This window comes from Thalassophryne amazonica, chromosome 1, assembly GCF_902500255.1.
Source record: "Thalassophryne amazonica chromosome 1, fThaAma1.1, whole genome shotgun sequence".
NCBI lineage: Eukaryota > Metazoa > Chordata > Actinopteri > Batrachoidiformes > Batrachoididae > Thalassophryne > Thalassophryne amazonica.
Window position 1 is genome coordinate 58,093,047 of NC_047103.1, and position 12,776 is coordinate 58,105,822.

Sequence of the window (12,776 nt, forward strand, 5' to 3'; positions counted from 1 at the left end):
TTCTTAAATGTTTTACAAATTTATGTAAGTATTAGCATTCTTCATATGCCTGATTTTTAAATTAAAGATATGTGTGTTATGTGCTGAGAAATATGTATACTATATACGAGGTCTATTAGAAAAGTATCCGACCTTATTATTTTTTTCAAAAACCATATGGATTTGAATCACGTGTGATTACATCAGACATGCTTGAACCCTCGTGGGCATGCAAGAGTTTTTTCACGCCTGTCGGTTACGTCATTCGTCTGTGGGCAGTCTTTGAGTGAGGAGTGGCCCACCCTCTCGTCGATTTTTCATTGTTTAGGAATGGCTCAGAGACTGCTGCTTTGTTTGATAAAAATTTTTTCAAAAGCTGTAAGGCACAACTGAGTGGACACCATTCGATAAATTCAGCTGGTTTTCGGTAAAAATTTTAACGGCTGATGAGAGATTTTGGTCTGGTAGTGTCGCTTTAAGGACGGCCCACGGCACCTGATGGCGATCTGCGCTTCGAGGCGGCAGCATCTCGCCGTTTCAAGTTGAAAACTTCCACATTTCAGGCTCTGTTGACCCAGGAAGTCGTCAGAGAACAGAGAACTTTCAGAAGAAGTCGGCATGAGGAGTTTATTCGGACATTCCATTGTTAACGGACATTTTGTAATGAAAGAACATGCGGGCAGAGTCGCATGTCGGGCCGGACCCGACCACGGGGGGTCACGACAGGAAAAACACCTCCGTTGGAAACCTTAATGGGCAAGTTGGAACATGCCCAAGCTGTTAAACAATTTCTCAGTTACTCACTTGTTGAAAGCCATCAAAAGCCGCCTGAATTTTACAAATGGTTTTCAACACGGAGGTGTTTTTCCTGTCGCGGCGCACACAGATTTGCCGAGTCGTCACGGAAACGACTTGGCGAATTTGCGCGCACGTCTTTCATTACAAAATGTCCTTAAACAGTGGAATGTCCGCATAAAGTCCTCATGCCGGCCTCTTCTGAATCTTCTCTGTTCTCTCACGACGTCCTGGGTGAATTAAGCCTTAAATTCCGATGTTTTCAGGTCGAAACAGGCCGACGACGGCACCTGGAAGCGCTGCAGGACGTCCCGCTCCGTGGGAAGTCCTTACAGCGACAGAAACACCCCATAATCTCTCATCAGCCGTCAAACTTTTCACCGAAAACAAGCTTAATTTCTCGAATAGTGTCCACTCGGATATTCCTCAAAGGTCCAGAAAAATTTTTGATAAAGCAACACGCGCCGTCTCGAGCAGCGTGTGAAACAAAGGAATTCAGCTGAGAGGGCGGGACCACATCTCACTCAAGGCCTGCCCACAGGGAAATGACGTCACCGGCACGCGTGTAAAAACTCACGCATGCGCACGAGGGTTCAAGCATGATTGGTGTAATCGCACGTCATTCAAATCCATATAGTTAAAAAAAAAATAAAAGGGTAGGTTTATTATGTAATAGAACTCGTGTGTATATATATATATATATATATATATGTGTGTGTGTGTGTGTGTGTGTTTGTTTTCAATTGCCCTACCTTGCGATCTTAAATAAATTGCAAAAGAAATCCTGGATGCACCCCTTATTTGGAACCACTCAAAGCCCTCATTTATCAGCCATTTATACACACAGATTTGTGGAAACCATGCACAGAAACATTTCTATCCAAAGTGTGGAATTTACTACTTCTACTTCTCAGGAATGTGTGAAAATATTCACACAGGTCTGACCATGCATATACACAGCATCTAATGGTAGAACAGGGAAACTGCAACTTGAAAGCATTGCTGCTGTTATTGCATGCAACCTCATCCACATATATTCTTTATTCTCTCAAAAGAATAATTACACAATTAGTAATTACTAATCTAACTAGATTAGTGAGCTTTGTCTAACTAGATGTAAATATGTCTTGTTGTGTTCAGTTTCTGACTAGACAGATGCCTGTGCCCTGTGGAACCACATCGCGCCGCTGATGTGGAATTAATAAAAAATCAAAACCAGCTGGTACCTGTGGAACCACATCACGCCGTTGATGTAGATGTAAATACCACTGAGCTACCATTGCTGTCCTGTGAAAGGTGTGGGAAACTGCCTGATATCAAGAAGGACATGAGAGAGAAAACTGACCCACCTTTCGTCAAAAAAGTGACAGCTGCCAATCAAAATCGACTACGTCACTAAGCCCCGCCCCCTCTATGACGTCATAGCCAATCAGAATTGATGACGTCACTATGTCCCGCCCCTAAGCCCCTCCCCTAGTCCCGCCTCCAAGCCCCGCCCCTTATGACATCACAGCCAATCATAATCGATGACGTCACTATGCCCCGCCCCTAAGCCACGCCCCTAGTCCCGCCTCCGAGCCCCCGCCCCTTATGACGTCACATCCAATCAGAGTCGATGACGTCAGTATGTCCCGCCCCTAAGCCCCGCCCCCGGCTCCTCCCCTAGTTCCGCCCCTGGCTCCTCCCCTAGCCCCACCCCCAAGCTCCTCCCCTAACCCCGGCCAAGCACCGCCTCCAAGCCATACCTCCCCTCCCACCCAGGGTCTAATATTTTAATGTCATTTTATTTCATGAATTAAAGAATGATTAAAAATACCTAGATCTTTTTAATGTATTAAAGAATTAACTAATTCTGAAATAATTAAACATAAATCACTGTCTATTATTTAATGCCCCTTTAATATCTTTAATTCTTAAATTATTACGTTTCCTTTTCTGTTTTTTAATTCGTAAATTAAAGAAGGGGAACAAATACCCGTCTCTCTCGGCTGTAAGTCTTTGCAGCAAGACGGTCAAATACCCACGCATAGAGCCGCTCGCGGAAACATGACCCCACGGCTGTAAAACCTGTTGCAGACGCTGTCTGTGTGTGTGCGTGCGTGTGTGTGTGTGTGCGTGTGTGTGTGTGTGCGTGTGTGTGTGTGTGTGGCGGGACACCCGCTGAGCGGAGATGCTGCCCCGAGGTGATGAACCCGAAGAACAATAAACAATACTCCTTATCACTCACGCCAAAGGATGTTTCAATAAACAATGCTCCTTATCACTCACGCCAAATGGTGTTTCTTTTAAGATATTACCCGATCATCATGGTGCGCGGGACACCCGCTGATCGGAGATGCCGCCCAGAGGTGATGAAGGCGGAAAAAAACAAAGTTTCTTCTCCGTCACTCCCGGCAGGGTGGCTGGGTGTCAGGCCAGATGGTATTTTTAGAGCAAAAGGTACCAGTAAGTGTTTTTCACAAAAAACCTCGTTTGAAAAACAATTTACCCTTTTCAACAATATTATAGGAAAGAACACAGGCTGTATAAGGTTTAGAATATGTGCTTTATTACATTCATTAAAGTCACACACAGAGAAAAAAGCAATTGTTCATGTTTATTAAACACAGCATACGTGAAGGAAAACATTAAGAAAAAAGTATTTGGTCCACTTACATGAAGAAAAAAAGTATACGTTCATGTTTATTAAACACAACATACGTGAAGGAAAACATTAAGAAAAAAGTACTTGTTCCAGTTACCTGAAGAAAAAAGCATATTTTCATGGTTATTAAACACAAATTTGGTCCACTTACATGAAGAAAAAAGCATACGTCCATGTTTATTAAAGGGTAACCATCAGGCTGTCGCTGTAAATTAGCTGATAGATGATTATTGTGTCTCCAGCTGCGTATAATAAACTCAAGTCTGCTCAAAGCCACTTTTCTAAGGCAACAAGTTCGCATATTTTTTTTGTAAAGTCAACTTATTATATTTTACACATTTTGGGATTCAAACATCAAATCCTTATCTCAACACTTCACGGTAACGTTCACATGCCAGCAGCTTGGATGTTAAGTCCTAAATCTAAACATTTTCTTTGCTCACTTGTATCGCTGCAAGTTCCTGCTTTACCACCTCATTCTGACCAAGAAACATCTGAAGTGGGTCAAAAAAATAACTGAAACTGTTCTTGAAAGCAGCTTTCTCCTGGTTAGTTTTTAATACACCCTGAAGACATCAAGATTCTCTGATCAGATTTCTTGGGAGACTTTCCAAAAGGGAGACATGTATTGTTTTAATATGAAAATCAGCCGTCAGCATTTTATGTCAAGTGTTCCCTGAAAATCACAGATAACTGAATGACGGAGAACTGAAGCAACAACTTTGAAGTTTCAAATAAAACAGGGTTCATCAGCATTTTTTGGTTTATCAGAATCTGAATCAGAACAGCTTTTAATGGCCAAGTATCCACAGAATACATGGAATTTGACTTTGGTTTGAGCCGCACTCTCTCTGTACACTGTAAATGCATGCTAACATACAAACGAATTAAGTTAACCAGACTCAGTTTTCAAGCTGTAGCTTCAAGAAAATTAAGTTGACCTGAATATGATGAATGAACAAAACTATTTTGAGAATTAAGCCGTCACTTGCTGGATGCTCACAGTAAATACATTACTGTAATTTATTTTTTTCAGTACAGCAAAATAAACAAGTTACTGTAATCTAGATTTAAGTGTATTTGAGTACTGCACACTCGCAATAATTAAGGTAATCAAATCTGCTTCAAGACAACATAAATTACTTTGTAAGGCAGCAAGTTTGCATTTTTTGATTATTTTCATTTTTAGTAAAGTCATCTTATTATTTTTTACAGTGTAAGGCATGTAGAAATACCCTAAACAGCGAATAATCCGCAGTAAAAAATTGTACAACGTGTTTTTAAAAACCGCTTGTAATAATGAACAAACTAGTTTAGCTAACAACTGCTACAGAAAGGTGAACATTTATTAAAATGAATCTGAAATACACGAGTTGACCAACATCAGGAGGGTAAGAGTTCTAATGTTAAAACTCACTGTTGTTACTCCGCTGTTTTATGATTTGTAAAAAGCTGCACCAGGCACTTGAAAGTTGCACATTTCCGACCAATTCTGTCAAAAACATTAACAGCCTGTGAGCCGACACACTGCTGTCAGTGTGACAAGAGGAAAGTGTGTCATGTAGAATCTGTGCATTTGTTCAGAGCGTATAATTATAAATCTCATGTCCTTTTAACGTGGATAAAGATTTAAATGCGGTTGTTTTGCAGAAGTTCCACTGAAAACACACAGAAGCTGTAATTTTTACAATTCACACGCCGTATCTGTGATAGAAACAGTCGGTGGTCATTTATTGAGAAATCTAACTGGCGGAGGGTTTTACGCTTTAAACGCTTATTTGGTTGTGAAAAGCTCCACAAAAACTTCTACTTTTCGAGCTGATGCTGGCTGTTTGCATAAATTTTTGGCTGAGTGGGGAAACGTCTGACATTATATAGCCAATATGTTTTTTTTCTTACTTTATGGCCCTTTAAAAACTTTAGTCATATTACTAAATCATTGTTTTTCTTTTTTCTTACCTCATGAAGGCGACTCTCTCTCTCCGGCTCCCCGTGTCGTCTAATAACCCTCTGGGCTTCATTTGTCTTCTTCTTCTCGTTAAACCAGAATAAACTTTTTATGCATCGCAATTATTCTCTGTCAAAAACATTCATTAATATCAGTCCAAAATATCCTCGAACCTCCGGGCATCTTGCAGGAGCGACGGTCACGTCTCGCCACAAACTGAAAGAAAAGATGCGACTTATTAAATATTTAGCCTACACTTTAAAAAAAAAACGTCATGATGTGATTTTTTTCTTCTTACCGTGTAACACGAGTCCGTCCCCGCGGCGCCCTGTTGACGGTTCGACAGACCTCCGTCGGTTAGAACACACCAGCTCCGCGTTATTAACCTGTATTTTTAATATAAATGAGATTTCAGAGGGTTTACTATCTCTGCTGCTGTGTCTGGGGAAAAAAACTTGATTAAACAGCGTTAAATAAACTCCTAACAGAATATCCACAAACTGTAACACAGACCATACTTATTAATGAAATATTTACACTTTAAAAAGTTTTGAGCTGATTTTCTTACGTCATAAAGGAGAGTCTGTCCCTGGCCTGTCGTGTCTCTAAATGATCCTCTGGGGTTAATTTGTCAGGCCGAATTCTTCTGCTCCATCAGAATAAACTTTTCTCACCGTGGGGCTCTATATCTAACAAAAAAACATCATTTAAAAATGTTTTTACCGCCGAGGATCTTTTTTAAAAAAAAAAAAACAGAAGCATTTCTATCAAAAGATTACTTAATTCACTTGCCGTGAAAGACTTTCGCACTCTGAAGAAAAAGAAAACTTCATTCCGAGAGAATGAACGTCTGCTCCGGTCAGCGGCTGGAATGAAGGAAAAACACTGCAGCAGGAGGCGGGACAGAAAACTGGACCAGCCTCCAAAACAAGCTCATTACCCACAGGTATCAGGTTTTATGGTGGACCCAAAAACACACGTAATCATCGATCAGGGGATTTAGCCTGACACCTCGGACCCAGGGACACAGCAGGACCTCATAAAAATATTGCTTCAAACGGGATCTGTGACGCTGGTCCGGTTTGTCAAAAGAGGTGCGACCTTTTGCGCTAAACACCCCAAATACACACACAGGCACACACTTTTAAGAGCAAATATCCCCAGACCCGCGCGTGTAGTGGTCCCATACTATGAACAAAAGTGGATGGATAGCAAAGTCATGACGGATAATACAGAAATAGTGAACCTTTTAATAGTTGCACTAAAAGAATAAAACGCTACTCACAGGAGAATTAGTTTTCCCCGGCTTCAGCCTGTCTTATTCCAGACATGTCAGAAACCACATGAACAAAACATCTACATATCTTTAACACCAAAGAGATTTAAATATATCCGTACATACATATGTACATACTCATATTTTTTCCCATTTCTATTCCCATGTTTCCTTTTTGTGAATATTTACAAATAAAATAAAGGACACTGCGTGTATTAAATATATATCAGCGCCACCGGGGCGTCGTACCAAGATGTGCTGTCTTTATACACCGAAAATACTATCGCAAACCATGATCTGGTTTCTGATTTTGTGAAAAGATATCGTAATTGCCTTAAGAAAAGGGGTAATACCTCCTGTATCCAGCTACAAGGACCTTCGCACACTTTTAAATGCTGTGACAGCTTGTGTTAACCTTTGATCCTAATTTTTTTTTAATGTTTTTTCACGTGAAAATGTAACCCCTGTCTTGGGACAACCTCCCGATCATACCTTTTAAAGTTTTATCGCGTTTGCACGCTTTAAAACATTGTTATTAAGTACAGAAAGAAGTGTTAATCTTTGATCCTAAATTTTTTTAATGTTTTTTTTCACCTGAAAATGGGTTGGATGTGTGAGAGCGGCCTTCCGATCATACCTTTAAAGTTTTACCGCGTTTGGATAATTTAAAACGTCGTTATTAAGCGCAGAAAGAAGCGTTGACCTTTGACCTTGAATTTTTTATGCGCGTTTTTTTGTGAAAAAATGCTTCTGGTGTGTTGAGAACGCTCTCCCGATCATACCTTTAAAGTTTTACCGCGTTTGGACGTGTTTAAAAATTGTCACGGCTCGTGTTAATCTTTGATCCTAAAATTTTTTAATGTTTTTTTTGCCTGAAAACGGACCGGATGTGTTGAGAGCGGCCTCCCGATCATACCTTTAAAGTTTTATCGCGTATGCACGCGTTTAAATATTGTCCCTCACATAAAACATGTTCAAGCTAAAATATCTAAAAATATTTCTAGTACCCTCAACAAAGCAAAAATATTTATTGAATTACAAAGCTCTACATATTTTATATCATTCACTTGTTTCGCCATATCTGAATTACTGCGTGGACGTTTGAGGCAACATTTACAAATCCTCACTTCGACCATTACCTTTATGATACCTTGTCAGTATTCATGACAGCCAATTAAGCAGTGTCTTTACTATAACCTTGATTAGCAATTTTAATGCGTATTCTTTATTCTATACAACATATAGCCTATTGAAATGATGTAAACTAAGGTGCAGCAATACAAATTCTATGGAAAAGAAGAGACTTACATGATTAATTATAACATTTATTAAAATAAGGGCTTACTTTCATCAATCAGCAACTCCGTCACTACATAAACGGAAAGTTCACCCCTTAAAAGTCAAAATTCAGCCAAAAGAGGGGCACCTATTCTCGTTTTGAGCTTCTCACAAACCTTCATGCGCTGCGTCTCCTGGAACTCACCGTGGAAGAATATGAAGAGCTATTGTGGAATACTTTCGAGCAAAACTGCTGACAAAGATGTTCAGATGGTTCTTGCAGGATGCTAAGGTGACACTCCATGTGGTCCGGCTGCTGATGGTCTATTTCAGAGAGCCCACGGATGGGCTTGTCCTTCTTGCAGACGTAAGTTTGTTCCTCTTCTTTCTTAAATTTTTATTGCATTGAATAATATTCTCACAACATGTATATATTTTCTGTACCCTATAGTCATCTTCCATAGGCTGACATCGAGAAGACCCTCACCCTGCCCATGATCTAATAACACTGCTTGGTATTTGGTGAATTCGCGCATTCGCATCAGATGAGCCGAAGTTATAGTCATCCCAGCAAAGCATGAATGTTAACCCGATTAGAGATATTTTCAAGATGCTTTCTGAAATAACTCCAATTTCATATTTCAGATGGGACAGAGCGTGTAACTGTGACGCTGTAATTTCAGTGTACTACAGTACCAAGAGGAGGCTGCCAGCACACTTGAATTCCTTCAAAAGTAAGCCTCTTCTTCTCCAATTGACCTATTCACAGCAGTCATTTTGACATTAAATTGTATGGTCAACTCTCTCGTGGTGCTGTAATGACATAAATTGAAATGAAATTAACGATAGAAGGTTCACTTCTTCTATAAACAACAACCCTCTTTTGGAGTGACAAGATTAGGAATGAACATATCAGAGGGACGGCTCAGGTGGGACGGTTTGGAGACAGAGTCAGAGAGGCGAGATTGTGATGGTTTGGACGTGCAGAGGAGGGACCCATAGGGAGAAGGATGCTGAGGATGGAGCCACCAGGCAGGAGGAAACGAGGGAGGGCAGAGAGGAGGTTCATGGATGTGCTGAGGGAGGACATGCGGGTGGTTGGTGTGACAGAGGACAGGGTGAGAAGGAAACGATTGATCTGCTGTGGCAACCCCTAATGGGAACGGCTAAAAGACAAAGAAGATGCTGAAGATCCTGTCCAAATTACTAGTGATTGTTTATCAACAATCCTGTATGTCCATATGTTTGGAATGCGCCAATAGCCATCTCATCAATAGCCACACTGCTCAAGAACCTGATGGATCTTGAGTGGAATTTCATATAGGTGACTAAGAACGCTGTACTCCCGCTCGTCTTGTCAGCAGTGTTTAAATTTTGACTTTTAAGGGGTGAACTTTCCGTTTATGTAGTGACGGAGTTGCTGATTGATGAAAGTAAGCCCTTATTTTAATAAATGTTATAATTAATCATGTAAGTCTCTTCTTTTCCATAGAATTTGTATTGCTGCACCTTAGTTTACATCATTTCAATAGGCTATATGTTGTATAGAATAAAGAATACGCATTAAAATTGCTAATCAAGGTTATAGTAAAGACACTGCTTAATTGGCTGTCATGAATACTGACAAGGTATCATAAAGGTAATGGTCGAAGTGAGGATTTGTAAATGTTGCCTCAAACGTCCACGCAGTAATTCAGATATGGCGAAACAAGTGAATGATATAAAATATGTAGAGCTTTGTAATTCAATAAATATTTTTGCTTTGTTGAGGGTACTAGAAATATTTTTAGATATTTTAGCTTGAACATGTTTTATGTGAGGGACAATATTTAAACGCGTGCATACGCGATAAAACTTTAAAGGTATGATCGGGAGGCCGCTCTCAACACATCCGGTCCGTTTTCAGGCAAAAAAAAACATTAAAAAATTTTAGGATCAAAGATTAACACGAGCCGTGACAATTTTTAAACACGTCCAAACGCGGTAAAACTTTAAAGGTATGATCGGGAGAGCGTTCTCAACACACCAGAAGCATTTTTTCACAAAAAAACGCGCATAAAAAATTCAAGGTCAAAGGTCAACGCTTCTTTCTGCGCTTAATAACGACGTTTTAAATTATCCAAACGCGGTAAAACTTTAAAGGTATGATCGGAAGGCCGCTCTCACACATCCAACCCATTTTCAGGTGAAAAAAAAACATTAAAAAAATTTAGGATCAAAGATTAACACTTCTTTCTGTACTTAATAACAATGTTTTAAAGCGTGCAAACGCGATAAAACTTTAAAAGGTATGATCGGGAGGTTGTCCCAAGACAGGGGTTACATTTTCACGTGAAAAAACATTAAAAAAAAATTAGGATCAAAGGTTAACACAAGCTGTCACAGCATTTAAAAGTGTGCGAAGGTCCTTGTAGCTGGATACAGGAGGTATTACCCCTTTTCTTAAGGCAATTACGATATCTTTTCACAAAATCAGAAACCAGATCATGGTTTGCGATAGTATTTTCGGTGTATAAAGACAGCACATCTTGGTACGACGCCCCGGTGGCGCTGATATATATTTAATACACGCAGTGACCTTTATTTTATTTGTAAATATTCACAAAAAGGAAACATGGGAATAGAAATGGGAAAAAATATGAGTATGTACATATGTATGTACGGATATATTTAAATCTCTTTGGTGTTAAAGATATGTAGATGTTTTGTTCATGTGGTTTCTGACATGTCTGGAATAAGACAGGCTGAAGCCGGGAAAACTAATTCTCCTGTGAGTAGCGTTTTATTCTTTTAGTGCAACTATTAAAAGGTTCACTATTTCTGTATTATCCGTCATGACTTTGCTATCCATCCACTTTTGTTCATAATATGGGACCACTACACGCGCGGGTCTGGGGATATTTGCTCTTAAAAGTGTGTGCCTGTGTGTGTGTATTTGGGGTGTTTAGCGCAAAAGGTCGCACCTCTTTTGACAAACCGGACCAGCGTCACAGATCCCGTTTGAAGCAATATTTTTATGAGGTCCTGCTGTGTCCCTCGGTCCGAGGTGTCAGGCTAAATCCCCTGATCGATGATTACGTGTGTTTTTTGGGTCCACCATAAAACCTGATACCTGTGGGTAATGAGCTTGTTTTGGAGGCTGGTCCAGTTTTCTGTCCCGCCTCCTGCTGCAGTGTTTTTCCTTCATTCCAGCCGCTGACCGGAGCAGACGTTCATTCTCTCGGAATGAAGTTTTCTTTTTCTTCAGAGTGCGAAAGTCTTTCACGGCAAGTGAATTAAGTAATCTTTTGATAGAAATGCTTCTGTTTTTTTTTTTTAAAAAGATCCTCGGCGGTAAAAACATTTTTAAATGATGTTTTTTTGTTAGATATAGAGCCCCACGGTGAGAAAAGTTTATTCTGATGGAGCAGAAGAATTCGGCCTGACAAATTAACCCCAGAGGATCATTTAGAGACACGACAGGCCAGGGACAGACTCTCCTTTATGACGTAAGAAAATCAGCTCATAACTTTTTAAAGTGTAAATATTTCATTAATAAGTATGGTCTGTGTTACAGTTTGTGGATATTCTGTTAGGAGTTTATTTAACGCTGTTTAATCAAGTTTTTTTCCCCAGACACAGCAGCAGAGATAGTAAACCCTCTGAAATCTCATTTATATTAAAAATACAGGTTAATAACGCGGAGCTGGTGTGTTCTAACCGACGGAGGTCTGTCGAACCGTCAACAGGGCGCCGCGGGGACGGACTCGTGTTACACGGTAAGAAGAAAAAAATCACATCATGACGTTTTTTTTTTTAAAGTGTAGGCTAAATATTTAATAAGTCGCATCTTTTCTTTCAGTTTGTGGCGAGACGTGACCGTCGCTCCTGCAAGATGCCCGGAGGTTCGAGGATATTTTGGACTGATATTAATGAATGTTTTTGACAGAGAATAATTGCGATGCATAAAAAGTTTATTCTGGTTTAACGAGAAGAAGAAGACAAATGAAGCCCAGAGGGTTATTAGACGACACGGGGAGCCGGAGAGAGAGAGTCGCCTTCATGAGGTAAGAAAAAAGAAAAACAATGATTTAGTAATATGACTAAAGTTTTTAAAGGGCCATAAAGTAAGAAAAAAAACATATTGGCTATATAATGTCAGACGTTTCCCCACTCAGCCAAAAATTTATGCAAACAGCCAGCATCAGCTCGAAAAGTAGAAGTTTTTGTGGAGCTTTTCACAACCAAATAAGCGTTTAAAGCGTAAAACCCTCCGCCAGTTAGATTTCTCAATAAATGACCACCGACTGTTTCTATCACAGATACGGCGTGTGAATTGTAAAAATTACAGCTTCTGTGTGTTTTCAGTGGAACTTCTGCAAAACAACCGCATTTAAATCTTTATCCACGTTAAAAGGACATGAGATTTATAATTATACGCTCTGAACAAATGCACAGATTCTACATGACACACTTTCCTCTTGTCACACTGACAGCAGTGTGTCGGCTCACAGGCTGTTAATGTTTTTGACAGAATTGGTCGGAAATGTGCAACTTTCAAGTGCCTGGTGCAGCTTTTTACAAATCATAAAACAGCGGAGTAACAACAGTGAGTTTTAACATTAGAACTCTTACCCTCCTGATGTTGGTCAACTCGTGTATTTCAGATTCATTTTAATAAATGTTCACCTTTCTGTAGCAGTTGTTAGCTAAACTAGTTTGTTCATTATTACAAGCGGTTTTTAAAAACACGTTGTACAATTTTTTACTGCGGATTATTCGCTGTTTAGGGTATTTCTACATGCCTTACACTGTAAAAAATAATAAGATGACTTTACTAAAAATGAAAATAATCAAAAAATGCAAACTTGCTGCCT

At 39.7% G+C, this 12,776-nt stretch overlaps 1 protein-coding gene across 1 annotated transcript in view; it reads left to right on the forward strand.

Moving 5' to 3' along the window:
* Nucleotides 1-12,776, forward strand: part of neto1l (neuropilin (NRP) and tolloid (TLL)-like 1, like) — a 174,542-nt gene that overhangs the window by 137,364 nt on the left and 24,402 nt on the right. The gene's annotated exons all lie outside the window — the stretch shown is intronic.